Source organism: Macrotis lagotis, chromosome 2, assembly GCF_037893015.1.
Source record: "Macrotis lagotis isolate mMagLag1 chromosome 2, bilby.v1.9.chrom.fasta, whole genome shotgun sequence".
NCBI classification, from domain to species: Eukaryota; Metazoa; Chordata; class Mammalia; order Peramelemorphia; family Peramelidae; genus Macrotis; species Macrotis lagotis.
In genome coordinates this window covers 71,095,778-71,110,177 of record NC_133659.1, presented here as the reverse complement: position 1 = coordinate 71,110,177, position 14,400 = coordinate 71,095,778, and positions in this window count along the sequence as shown.

Below are 14,400 nucleotides of genomic sequence, written 5' to 3'. Positions count from 1 at the left end.
GACTGCTGATTATTTCTATTTTAACTAAAGCTCATGAAATTGAGCTCTTTAATCAGGAATTTGCAATAATTCAAATTGAATAATATCTGATGCTTACCTTTATGGTTTTGAAGAGTTTGTTAAGGAAATAATGAAACAATTGCTCAGTGTGGGTGAAAATAAAGATGATATAGGAGTCAAGGTTTACTGGCTTCATCAGTAATTTCCTGGGTGATACGGGGCTATCAATTATCCTAGGATTTTATTTCCTCATCTGAAATATAAAATGTTGCCTTGGATGATTTTTAAGTTCCTTTCTTGTGCTAACTCTCTTGTGCTAATTGTCTAAGATTTTATAAATCTATCTATTTATGAAACTGGAAACTAGCAGCACAAATGAATTAAGAGAATAAACTAGTTTTAAACATTTAAGTACATTAATTGTTTGAATGCAAATGAATCTTACTAATTGCAAGAGAATCTTTTCTATTTATTAAAGTAGACATACTCTCTCCTTCTCCCTCCTCCTTCCTCAATTAATTAGTATGTACATGAAAAGCAATAAAATAAAAACTATTCAGTACTTGAGAGAGGCAAATGAGTAAAAATAAGAGCTGAACTCAGGAAACCTAAATTAGATTAGGTACAAAGGTATGATGGAGAGAACTCAAAAATGTACTAGAGAGCCTATTGATAAATTTTCCTTCTAAGTATTTGTAACTTAGACACTGGGTAATGCTGTAAATCAAGACTTGATTTATTATTTTGTTAATTATCTACTCTTAAAAATGTTATAAAGAAAATTTTAATAATGCAGATTAAATGCAAAAATTGCCTCCTGAATACATTATTCCTCTTTAACAGTCAATTGTTAAACATTTTTAGCACATATTTATTGTGTATAATTTTGGTCAAGTTATCAAGACTCAGTTTACCCAACTATGAAATGAAGATAATAATACCAGTACTATTTACCTACCTCATAGATATGCATTTAGGAAGCACTTCAAAGATCTTTAAAGAGTTATATGAATGTTAGAATTTTACTGTTAATCTGAATTTTCACTGTAGTATCTAAATCTATGTCTTCTCCTCTTCCCCCAAAATTTAGCCTGAAGATTTTTTTTTTGCTATATCTCTCAAACTTCCAAAAAAGATGCCAGACCTACAGGTCTGATACTCATAAGTATGAATGATAAAGAATATTGACATATTTTGTAGAAAAGAAGATAGAACAAACTCAGTAGACCTCTTCAGTAAGTTCAGTGTCAGCTGTCAGGGCCACCCTTCCATAATAACTGAACTGGAAGAATATGCCTTATTGTGTATGAGGTTCTGATTTATTAAGGCTAGAAAAAATGGGTTAGGGGTGAAGACATGAGGAAGAGGGAGACAGATGAATGGTTAATAAAGGCTGAAGTGGCAGATTGAGAGAAAATGAAAACATAATAGACAGGCAGATAGATTAATAGATTAGACCACAGGATGTAAATTGTCTAGTTTATCTATCTGTTTAGAGTCTCTCTTTCTTAACTAGCCATCTATTTATCTATCTGCCCAAAGCACAGTCTGATAAGGGAGCAGACAGATAATATGAGCAGGGTGGATTAGCAGCAGGTTTCAGTGGTTTTGTGGCATCTTTCTTCCTTGAGAAAAGCTTTTGGAGATGGGTAAGTGCCTTGGGGGATCTGAACAATGAATTGCATTAACAATATATGGGCTTCTTTTACTTCTCCTTCATCACTGATGATACTAACAATCAACAAAAGCAAGCAGAGGGGTGACCAGAGCATCTTTGAACTGGTCCCACTCCCTTCTTCTGAGTCCAACCTCTAAACACTAAGCAGGTGCTTCTATGTGTGTTTCAGCACTCAGGAAATGGACAGCTGCCATTCTGGAGAATGAACTAAGAGAGCAAGGCTTGGTATATGTATAAATTTGATCCCAACAACTTGCTTTAAATTCTGGTCATGATGCCAGATCTGCAATAACAAAGGAGAAAAGATAAAGGGAAGAAGCAAAGAAAAAATCACAAAAATACAAAAACAAACCTAACCAGCCCTCTGACTATTCCTGAAAGCTGTCAGCTGTCAGGTCTCCTTAACTGACAGTGGTGTCTCCAGAGCCCCTGAAGCCTCTCAGGAGGGGTATGGGGGCAGGGCAGGACAGGCTAACTTAGTCATTCTTCCTTCCTCCCCAACTCCCTGGCCTGTCAATGAGATGACTGAACTAATCATCCAAGCCAATGCCTCAGAAGGAAGAGGTGGAAAATGTGTTTATTTATTCTTTAATTTCTCTTCATCCAAAGTAAGGGAGAGTCACCTAGGGGAAAGGTGGAGAACATACTGGAGCTATCTCCTCAAAAGATCCAGAACTCCTTGCGGAGTGGGGTACAGTGGGGTATTTGGGAGGGAGAAGACTACTTAGTTCTTTTGATATCTCCAGGTCTGTAGATACCTATACTTTGAACTCAGTCAAATTGCTGATTTTGCCTGCGTATAGGCACAAGCAACTTCTCTAAGGAGTGATTGGTCGATTCATGCTGCAAATTCTTGAGCTGGAAGAGATAGTATCACATAGCTCAGTCACTCATCCCATGAAAGAATATTCTCTACAAAATTTTGAGGAATCCATTGGTAGAAAACTCATAACATCATTATAGTGATTGCCAAACAAAAACACTTATTAGTTACCTATTATATGTCAGAAACAATGAGGATTCAAAGAAAAACAAAATTAAAAAAATTCCTTGCTCTCAAGGAGTACAGTCTCTAAAAGGAAAGCTAACAAGTAAGCAATTATGTACAAATGTGATTTTATATATATATATATATATATATATATATATATATATATATTTGATATAATCAAAGAGGAAAGGAAATAAAATTTAGGAGAATTTGAAAATAGAAGAAAATAGAATATAGAAGGTAGCATTTCACTTGGGACTTGTATAAAACCCAGAGGAAACAATGAGAAAGGAAGGAATTGTGGCATGGAGAAGTGAAAATGCTTGGATACAGGAAGCAGTAAGGATAGTTTTAGAATTACAGAGTAAGGGGGAGGCTAGGTGGCACAGTGGATAGAGCACTGGCCTTGGAGTCAGGAGTACCTGAGTTCAAATCCAGCCTCAGACACTTAATAATTACCTAGCTGTGTAGACTTGGGCAAGCCACTTAACCCCACTGCCTTGCAAAAACTAAAAAAAAGGATTACAGAGTAAACAGAGGGAACAAAATGTCAGAAGAATGAAAAAATAGGATGTAGTAGTCAAGGATTTAAAAGGGTTTCATTGTCAAACCAAATTTTACATTTGATTCTGAAGGTGATAGGTGACTAGAGTTGATTGAATGGGGGGATTATGCTTTAGAAAGATCAATAAGACAGTTGAGTGGAAGATGGACTAAAGTAGGGAAAGACTAGAAGTAGATAGACCATCCAGTAGACTCCAGCAATAGTTCAGGTATGAGGTGACAAGAGCCTATACAAGAGTACTGGCAGTATCATAGGAGAGAAGAAGGCATATGACAGAGATACAATAAAGGAAAATCATTAGACTCTGGTAACAGATTGGATATGGATGTGGGGTCTAGGAAGATATGGTAAATGAAGGTGAGGAATCAAAAATGGCACCTAGATTGTAAATCAGAGAGCCCGAGATTAAAACCCATTTATCCTAGTCTTGCATTTTAAGGCCTTGAAAAAAAATAAATGGATCTCTTTCATATGAAAACTTTTTTTGGTAAGGCAATGGGGTTGATGATTTGCCCAAGGTCACATAGCCAACAAGTATCATGTATTCTGAGCTTGGATTTGAACCCAAGTCCTCCTAACTCCAGAATCAGTGCTCTATCCACTGTGCCATCTTGTTGCCCTGATCATTCTTCAGATACTTAAAATTTAACTACCAGAGAGTTAGCTTGGAGTTAGAAGAACATGGGTTCAAACCTTATCTCACATGTTTACTCTTTCTTTCTGGGCAAATCACTTTCCATGTATAAGCTTCAATTTCCTCATCCATAAGAATCCAGGTATTATTCAAATTAAGAATGCCTATATTTCATGAATATGATGTTTTGATGCTCAAACAAGATACTATGTGTAAAACATTTTAAGAATTTTAAAGTGCTATTTAAACGTGAGATGTTTTTCTTATCATTTTTATGTGTAACCTTCTTCTTTCTATAAACTTGTTTTTTAGGCTAAATATTTGACTATGTCCAAGTCTAGGCACTGGGAAAATAAAATCAAAACAAAAAAGCATTGTCTTTTCTCTCAAGGAGATTATTTTCTACTTGATCTGGGGTTGGAGAGGGATGTATCTACATCAGTGGGGCAAAATCAGTAGAAAAGTTTCTTGTCTGGCATATTTGAAAAATGAAGAGTTGGAAGAAATATAAAATAGATGCTTTTTTAGAGTAAACCATGTTGACAAATTGATCTTGTTAGGTAGCACTCCTTCTATACTTATTCACCTCTGACTCACATTTGCACATCAGGTCCTGAGAATACGAATGACTACTTATTCCCTTAGGAGGGTTCTAGGGGTAATCATGAAAGATTATAGGTTTAAACACAACCACTCTTGGATCCCCATCTGGTGCACTCTGGGAAGTAGAGTATTACCCAATGGAGAGTGTGCTCAAACTTAAATACTAATACTCAAGCTAAGATAAACATTACCCTCTCAATTTAGGATATACCCTCCTTCTTGTATATATACAAAATCTTTGTGGAAAAGGGGCTCAAATTTAAAGTATAAAAGTAAAGTATATATTTAGAGAAAATGTCAAGATGAGAAAACCTTAAGACTGCTTGCTCTTGGAATCTTTTTCTCACTTCTTAGAGTCATAACCAAATTTACTTTAGTGCATGGCTTGGATGAAGAGTAAATCATTCTTTTACTGAGTTGGATTTGCAGGGTACCTTAAACTATGTGAAAGGCCTATTCATTGTCGGTCAAGGTCAATCAATTTATTCTTTAAGACCAGTCATAGCATGGATTTAGTTATTTTTGCTATGATCTCTAGTAACCTTTGCTACTGACTGTATTTGCCATAGTTTTCTTTGATGTTTCTGCTTACTCTTGATATTCACAAGTTTCATTCCATCTCAAAATACTTATTTATTTAAGATTAGGAAAGAATAAACATAAAAGAGATAGTAGAAACAATGATGCCATACATTCACAAAAATATGGCAGTTGAATATGACATAAATCCCACTAATCCCTTACCACAGGGAAGGTCACAGCAGTTTTTAGAAACCATCAGAGAAGAGAGTAAGAAATTATCTGATTTGAGGTGGCTAGGTGGCATAGTAGATAAAGCACTGGCCTTGGAGTCAGGAACCTGGGTTCAAATCCGGTCTCAGACACTTAATAATTACCTAGCTGTGTGGCCTTGGGCAAGCCACTTAACTCTGTTTGCCTTACGAAAGAAAAACCTAAAAAAAAAGAAATTATCTGATTCAATCTGTTGAGTGCATACTCAATTCTGACAACCAATTCAAAGATCACCAATAGCATGAAAAAAGCATGACAACAGGGAGAAGAGGAGATCTGTGCAAGTAGAGTTTGGAATTCTACATTACATATTGAGTGTGAGACAGAGAGAGAGAGAGAGACAGAGACAGAGACATCAGAGACAGAGAGACAGAGAGAGACATCCATATAGATATCTCTATCTCTCTGTCTATATAGATATCATATAAATGCCATAAATATCTATATAGAGTGAGATACACACATACATATAGAAGTCAGCTTATCAAATCCATATCTGTTGGATTGGAATCAGTGCCCATATTAATAACTATAAGGATGGAGTCCCTCCATCATTAAAAGTTATCCGAGTGCTCTTGTATATAGTTTTTTAACTCCTTATACTTCATATCTGCTCATCTCAATATTCTAATTCTGATGTCCCATTCCTGGATAGCTTCATACATTCCTAGTTTGGAATATTCTATTTCTGCTCTCTTCCTAAATGTAGAGTCACACTCTCAATTAGGGATAGAATATTCTCCCACCATGGTTTCTCTTTACATTTTGTTTTGAATCTAGAGATTCCCTTTCTTATGATCCCCATTTTTACTTACTGTTGATCTCCATCTTAACGGTTAACTGTTGACTGGTTGATGTTGAGTGAAGAAATAAAACCTTTTCAAGGCTTCTTGTCATCTTTCTTGCCCTACTATAGATGAATTCCATTTTGTTAATATCTTTTTAAAAAGTTCTGACCAGAAGTAAACACAGTACTCCAGACAGTACCTGACAGCACAGAATATAATGGGAATCATTATATGTCCCTTTTCTTGGACAGGTATTTGATTCTAATACTGTAAGGATCTGGAATGTCATAGATGAGTTCTCAGTCTCTTTGACATGGATGCTCTTCATAGTTTAGTAGATAATCTTTAAAGTTGCAATGGATTAAAAAAATGTTATCACCCTGTAACAAATTATATGATATGGCCTCCATCTTTAAATGACTCTAACATAGGATTGTACTGGAAGCTTTTCCAGGCTGATATAAAGTGCTTAACTTGTCATTTATTTCTATTAATGCATCTCAAAATTAGATGAACATTTTTGGTAGCCAAGTCTTATGAGTGCCTTATATTACATGCATAACTGGACATTTATACCTATTAAATTTCATCTAATATGATTCAGGTCTTCCTCCCAAGCTGTCAAGCTATTTTTGGATCCCAGTTATGTCATCTAGCAAATTATATTTTATCAGGTGCCTTATCATACCTATGCAATTGAATTCTATACTGATTTAAAACTTACTACAAGAAAGTTACTATATGATGGGAATGGAAAATTAAAAAAATATCAACTCAGCCAGTATTTATCAAGTACTTATTCTATACCAGGTACTGTGTGAAGTAGAGAGGATAGGAAGTAAAAGCAAAAGTGAAGGGAGCAGAAAGATGAAAACATTGTACACACTCACAACAGTATGATAAATTAATCAACTTTGATGGATGCAGCTCCTCTAAAGAGTTCAGAGGTAGGATAACCCTAGGAGATCAGTTATGGACAATGCCACCCCCATCCAGAGGAAGAAAAACAAAATAAAGCAAAGCTAAAAAGCTATAGAATCTGCATGAACACTATGTTCATTTTTTAAAAATTTCTTATATTTGGGAGCTTGGATAGTTCAGTGGATAGAGTACTAGTCCTGGAGTTGAGTTCCTGAGTTCAAATCCAGTCTCAGACACTTTAAAATTACTTAGCTGTGTGACCTTAGGCAAGTCACTTATACCCATTGCTTTACCAAAAAAAAACATAAAATAAATTTTTTTTTATGTTTTCCCTTCCTATAACAAGGTTTTCTTTCTTTTCCTTAAGACCTAATTCCTCATATAGAAATGACTAATCTGTAAATGTGTGAAGCACAAATGTACTAGAACAGTGTTCACTAGACTGTTCACCACAGAATGGTAGGGGGTGGGAAGGGAAAGTGGAAAAAAAATAAGCAATGTAAATATGCAAGTGGATTAATGTTGAAAAATTTTCACAGCATGTAAGTGAAAAATAAAATAAACTATCAATTGAAAAAAAGAAGGTAAAAGAAAGACAAACAACAAACCTCCAAAATAGGCTTTGCCACAAAAGGGATGAAAATCTGATGAAGGAAAGTAACATTAGAACAGCTAAGTAGAAAAAATATACCTTCTGGTTGAAAATAGGAGATAATCTCAGAGGAAAGGCACAAAGATTAATGAAGATTGTACAAGGTAGAACTTTAGTTGAAACTTGAAGAAAACTAATAAAACTATGAGATAGAGATGAAGAGAGAATGCAGTGCTTGGGAAACAGATAATAAAAGATCCCTGGAGTTAGGAGATAGAGAATCATATGCAAGAAATAGCAAGAAAGCCCTAGAAAATGTGGTTTGGAGTACAGAGTTAGAAGACTGCAGAAGCAGGAAGGGGACAGGCAGATGCCAAACAGATAATTTTATATTTGATCTTAGAGGAAATAGGGAATCACTGAAATGGATTGAAAAAAGAGATTGACATGGTCAGAGGATGGATTGAAGTGGGAAAGACTTGAGGCAGAGAAACCCGCCAGTGGGATAAGGTATAATGTGATCAAAATTAAGCATGTTCCAAAGGTAGAAACATTAAGTTGCAATCAGTTATTTATAGGATGTAATAAAGAGTGAAGAGTCAAGGATGCCATTAGCTTGTAAACCTAGGAGACTGGAAAGATTGTTGGTACCCTCAAGTGAGAAGCCACATAAGGACTAAGAAAAGTAGTTAGTCATGAAGAAATCATTGTTTCTCCTTAAAGGAGCATTTTTATTACAGATGTGGGCAGGTTGGTCATAATGAGTTGAGGAGTAAGTGGAAAGGAATTCTAGACAATAAGAACAGATAACTTCTCTAGTACTTGGTAGTAAAAATGAAGGCAGATTTATGACATTAACTTGATGAGTTAGAAAAGTCATGAAGGATTAATAAGTTTCAGAGAATTTGTAGGCAGCAAAGAAGAAATCAGTAGAATAAAAGAGATCAAGGAGGAGAGAGGGAAGAAATGAAGAAGGAGGCAACCTAATAGAGAAGCAGAAGGGGGGATGATATGAGGGCTCAAGTATGAGAACTGACCTTGATATCAAAAGACACCTTTTCCTCAGAGTTCAGAGTAAAGAACAAGAATATTGATGAAAGTATACAGAGGTTTTCATACATGGAACAGGAAAAGTAAGGTAATTTATGATGGATAGTCTCAATTTTCTCGGTTAATTTTCAAATGAGATCATATGCTCTGAGGAGAAAAGAAGTAGCCCAAGGTAAAGCTGACCTTGGATATGTCCCAAGAGACATAGCTTGAGAGGTAAAGGGTATGGAAACTTGCTAAAATTCTTAACACCAGAGGAAGGAAAAATTGCTTCCCCTTCCCCCCATGTTCATTCCCCATGAAATTTAGCACTTAATTCAAAGGTAGTAGATGATGCTAAAGATAGGGCCCTGGCCATGGAGTCAGGAACAACTGAATTCAAATCCAGCTTCAGACACTTACTAGCTATGTGAACCTGGTCAAGTCACTTAATCTTGGTTTGCCTCAGTTTCCTCCTATGTAACATGGGCTCAAAAATAGCATTTATCTACCTGGGTTGTTGTGAGGCTCAAATGAGATGATATTTGTAAGTTCTTGGCATATTGTTGTTGGTCATTTGTTTCAGTTGTGTCCAACTCTTTATGACTCCATTTGGGATTTTCTTGGTCACAGAATAAGGACCTTGCCTTAAACACTTAAAGCAAATTTGAACTCAAGTCTTCCTTAGTTACGGACTGGAATCCAATCCCCTGTGCAATCTAGTTGCCCCTTGGCTAATAATAGATAATTAGTAAGTGTTTGTTTCCTTTCTATTGTCCAGACATAACGTCCAGACACGGGGACACATGAGGACCAATCAAGACTTATTGATTCATTTCAGCAAAGTAAAGAACAAGAAGTCAGATTATTCATAGTAATTACCTCTTTCCTTTTTGTTTTTTTAAGTGCTCTAAATTCTTCTGTCTAAACAATCTCCTAAAATATCCCTAGAAATTGATGGAAATATACCTTTCTTCTTTTGAAAATTCAGATAACACTTCTCTATTCCAAGACCTAGTAAAACCTTTTACTCTCCACGAACCTTGCAGTGTCTCTTCAGCCACATAGGTGAGCTCTTTCATTACCCTGGTGAATTGGATAACTTTGGGACCTTTAACCATCTGACAACAGAAGAATGGGTTTAAATTGATAGGAAAAAAGTACCATTCTTCATTCTTTTTTCACTTAAATCTTACCTTTCTAGAGTGGGAATATTCACATCTGTCTCCTCTCATCCTGATTTTAGAGACTAATGAGCTAATGCTTATAGAACACATTGGAAGGAAGACCACTGATTAAAAACCTAGAATGGATATTACTGTCACTGCTGGGATTGGTTCTGCCTTTTTCCCTGGATTGAGATTGTGATATGTAGGGTGTGAATATTTTGAGCTACCTGGGCTTTTGATGCCCTCATTTGTCATAGCTTTCCTCTCATGTATGTGTCATAATATGATTCACAGTGTCAGTTTGATTTTCTGGAACTACATTTTTGGTAATATTTTTGTGAATTGAAGTACCATCATATTCTAACTCCAATTCTCCTCTCTCTCTCTCTCTCTCTCTCTCTCTCTCTCTCTCTCTCTCTCTCTCTCACACACACACACACACACACACACACACACACACACACACACACACACAGACTTGCCACAGATATTTCAACCTATAGCTAATCTTTTCCCAAAGGTTCACTCTTCTAAAAAGCTGATGGGGACTAAGGATTTCTGGAAATACTTGGGATGGACTGACTTATAGTTCTAAAAATGGAAGGACTCTCTAAAACCATCTAATTTGACTCTTTCAAGTTACAGAAGAGAACATTTTATGAGACTGTTGAATAGGTATTTCATTTTCACCTCAACTCTACAATGTCCAAACAAATATCCTGAAATCCAATTCTTTTGGAACTGGGCTTTTGATCACCTTTCCAATCAGTGATTATGATCTTCACCAAGAACTCTTTCGACAGTACATGTGGTATCTACCAGAGGCTCAGAAATTCCCAAATTCTCAAACTCTAAAAACTCAAACTCATAAAACTAGTTATAATATTTATATCATGATCTCTATTTGGTTATCTATAGTCAGGCAAAGAAGCACATAGCAAAAGAGGCAGGCACAGCCTTGTGATCCTGATCCAGACACATCTGGAAAAACACCTGGTCTAGTGACTTTGTGTGACTATTCCTATTTATTTCAGTATCAAGAGGGATCCCTGAAAGGGACTCTTAAGTTATAAATTCAGGAAAGTGGAAAGAGAGAGATAGAGAGAGACAGAGAGAGAGAGAGAAAAACAGAAATAGAGATAAATTGAGAAAGACAGAGAGGCAATGAGGAACCTTGTCTTTGATGAAATAGCACTTCCTCCCTACTCCACCAAATAGGGGTGGGGTGAGGAGTGGAGAATGAAGAGACCATCCAATGTTTTCTGTTTCTTCACAAAGTGCCATGTCCTCCAACTCTAAGACTGAACATATGTAGCCCACTGGAAGCATCCCAGATTCTTAGAGATCTGGGTTGGAGTAAGGAGACCCACTTGTTTGCCCCCTCCTCCTTTCATTAGAGTTGGTAGAAGTTCTCTTTAGTAGAAATTAAATTAACCTTCCACTCAAAAGAGATTAGGCTTGATTCAATACACACAGATTGGTATTAAAATATCTCTGGATAACAACATCACTGCCAGGGCCATGGAACCTTCTTCACTGTCATCTCTATCTTGCTATTATTGCCATTGCAAAGATGGAGCTGGCTGCTCATTGGGGATGAGGGAGTGGTTAGGAGGGGGATTAGAAGACAGAGAAGTTAGCTCAGAAGAAGCAGCAAAGGCAGAGTTTCTGACAACTCTGGGCAGCAGTTACTGTATCAGCAGCTGACAATTGGCAACTGCTCCAGATGATTGAGAACTGAACAACTTAATTGGGGAAGCCAGGAAATCATGAAGTACCAAGTTGGCATGGTAAAGTGTAAGATTGGTTTCTCTCTGCTGTAGGGACCCCTGACTGTTCTCTCCTTGGGAGCCCCACGAAAGTCCTTGGTCAACTCCCCTGTTTGCTGATGAGCTGGGGTTTTTTTTTTTGTTTGGTTTTCTGGTCCCCCACCCCCACAGTATCTCTAAAAGGAAGAAATGTTTATAATCATGGAAGGAAGATCTAGTCTGGCAGAGTTCTGTGCTGAGAGGAGAATTAGAGGGCAGAGATGTAGACCATTATTGCTCCATGTGAATTCAATGAAAAGGATTCCAAGAACACTAGGCCCACATGCCACCTTTCATGATGTTTAAACTCTTTCTAGTTTTAAAGGAAGTTAGGTGGTGTATTGGATTATACTGATAGACTCAAGAGCTAGAAAAACCTAAGTTCTGATCCTGCCTCCAACTCTTACTATGTGTCTCTGGGAAACTGTGTGTCAGTTTCCCTATATGTAAATCAATATAATAATAACACCTGTTGGGGTTGTTGGAAAGATAAAATGAGATAATATATTATTATGAGATAAATGAGATAATATATTATTATGTTGCTATCTATATGTGTTAGCTATTATTATTGTATGGACTTTCTCCAGGAGATCCTTTGAAAACAATCATCTTATCTTCAACTCCTCAAGCAGTCAGCTGCAGGAAGTATAAAAATTCAAGCCCTAGGTGCTTCTTTGATTGACATCTAGTTGCCATTGGCACAGACAGCAGCTCCTAACAGCTAATGGGGTTGTGTTACTCCTGCACTATGGAGATGACAGCAAGTAGCCACTATCTGCCTTACTTCTAAAAAGACCTTTGATGTCCAGAAACAGGATCTCACCTAAAAGGTCACTGAGTCCATCACGATCTGGAAGTGAAGGAGAAAAACACCCTCAAGAGAAACCTTTAAATTAAAGGGTCATGTGCTTGATTGGGTCCCCCCCAATCTGGAATTTCATTTCTATAAACAACTAAAGATCCTGTCAACTGCCCCACTTTATTCTGATAGCATTTCTACTTTTGTGTCAAATGATCAATATGAACCAGAAGTAAGATTTGAACCCAAATCTTCCAGCTTTCAAAGGCAAGTCTCTATCTACTGTATTACTTCTCATTCTGGAATTAAGAAGTATTTATTCATCATGTGATCAAGATGAAGATAATGTTTTCTCAATTTATTTCTTCTTTGTCTCTTTCAATGCCATTCTTTCATTTTCCAGAACAGAAGGACGACTATTCCATGTGCTAGTCTTTCCAGCTTCAACTGAAACCAACTTCAAATTAAATCTGATTTAGCTCTCATATCCAATTACTAGATGCATGGCATTCTACTATGAAGTGGTTCTATAAAGAAAGAGATAAAAGTCTGTCCTCAAGAAATCTTATATTTTACTGATGATATATGACATGTAAATAGTCAATCCACTTGAATTTATTAATTGCTTACTATGAGTTAGACACTGCACTAATATCTGGGGATATAAAGAAACATAAAAACATCCAAAAAAGAGAATATAATCAATTAAAAGTATAAGGAATATCTTCCTGTAGGAAGTGGTTCATGAATTAACTCATTGAATAAATGGAGGAATGAAAACATATTTGTCAAACATCTACTATGTGCAAGGTGCCACCAAGCTCCTCATTCTGGTTGAATTCAGTTTAAGACCTTTTTCTTTCATGATGCTCATGTCAGTCCCCAGAGACTGACCCCTTTCTCTGTATTTCTATGGCAAATGAATCCATCATTTGGCCTTTATTATAAGCTGCCTTGTATTGCTAAGATATGCTTGTGTGCCTCATATTTCCATCTTAATTGTAAATTCTAGAGGTCATTTTTATAAGTAAAGAGAATGGCAATCTTGCGTCCCACAAGCCTGCTAACTAAAAAATCACAAAAATTCCTCTCCATCCAACAATACAGAATTTTTGAAATTCACATCCTCATCAAAGATACAGCCATGAACTGGCTTGTATCCAGAATGTGTAAAAATTTCTTTGAGACAATAGATATTTAAGAGAGTCAATCTAATGGACTTTTAAGCTACCTATTTCACTAAATCCTCACCAATCCTTGCATTCAATTTTGGTTTTCAGTAAGTAACTTCTTGGATCATGTTATCTCAGACCTCCTACAGAAATGTCTTCAATAATTTATGTTCTAATATGATTGAGTAAGTTTTTATAATCAATCATTCAAAACAGAGCTTTCCTGTGTGAAGATTTCCTTGATTTCCCAATCTATTTCCACTCTTTTCCTCATGAAATTGCTTTGTACTTATTTTGTACTTACAATGATCTGATCACAACCCTAGAATCTGAAGGAGCCTTAGAGGCTATCTAGGTCAACACTTCACTTTACAGTTGGAGAAACTGAGGCCCAGGAAAATTAAATGTCCTATACCAGTTTACACATGTATTAATAAGCAGTGGAGACAAGATTTCAACTCAGGTTTTCTGATTTGAGCTAGTGATTTTTTTAATCATACCATACTACCATACTTATAAGGTCTTTGAGAAGAAATATTTTATTTTTGTCTTTGTATCCCAAATACCTAGCACAATTTCTTGCATTTAGCAGGTGCTTAATGCATGTTTGTGGGGTTGAATTGAACTCAAGAAACAACATTTGATTCCCAAATATTTTGCACAACAGTAGTTGAAGTCTGCTACAGGTTATATAATACCTCAAATACTAGAATCCATGAAATCAATTCTTCTTTAAATTCAGTGTCAGAAAAATATTTGTCTCTGTAGGAAAAAATAATGGATAAGCTTCCTTTTTGACAGACAATGGAAACTAGATAACCTATATTATTCTTTGCTTCCTTCTCTTTGCCTTAGC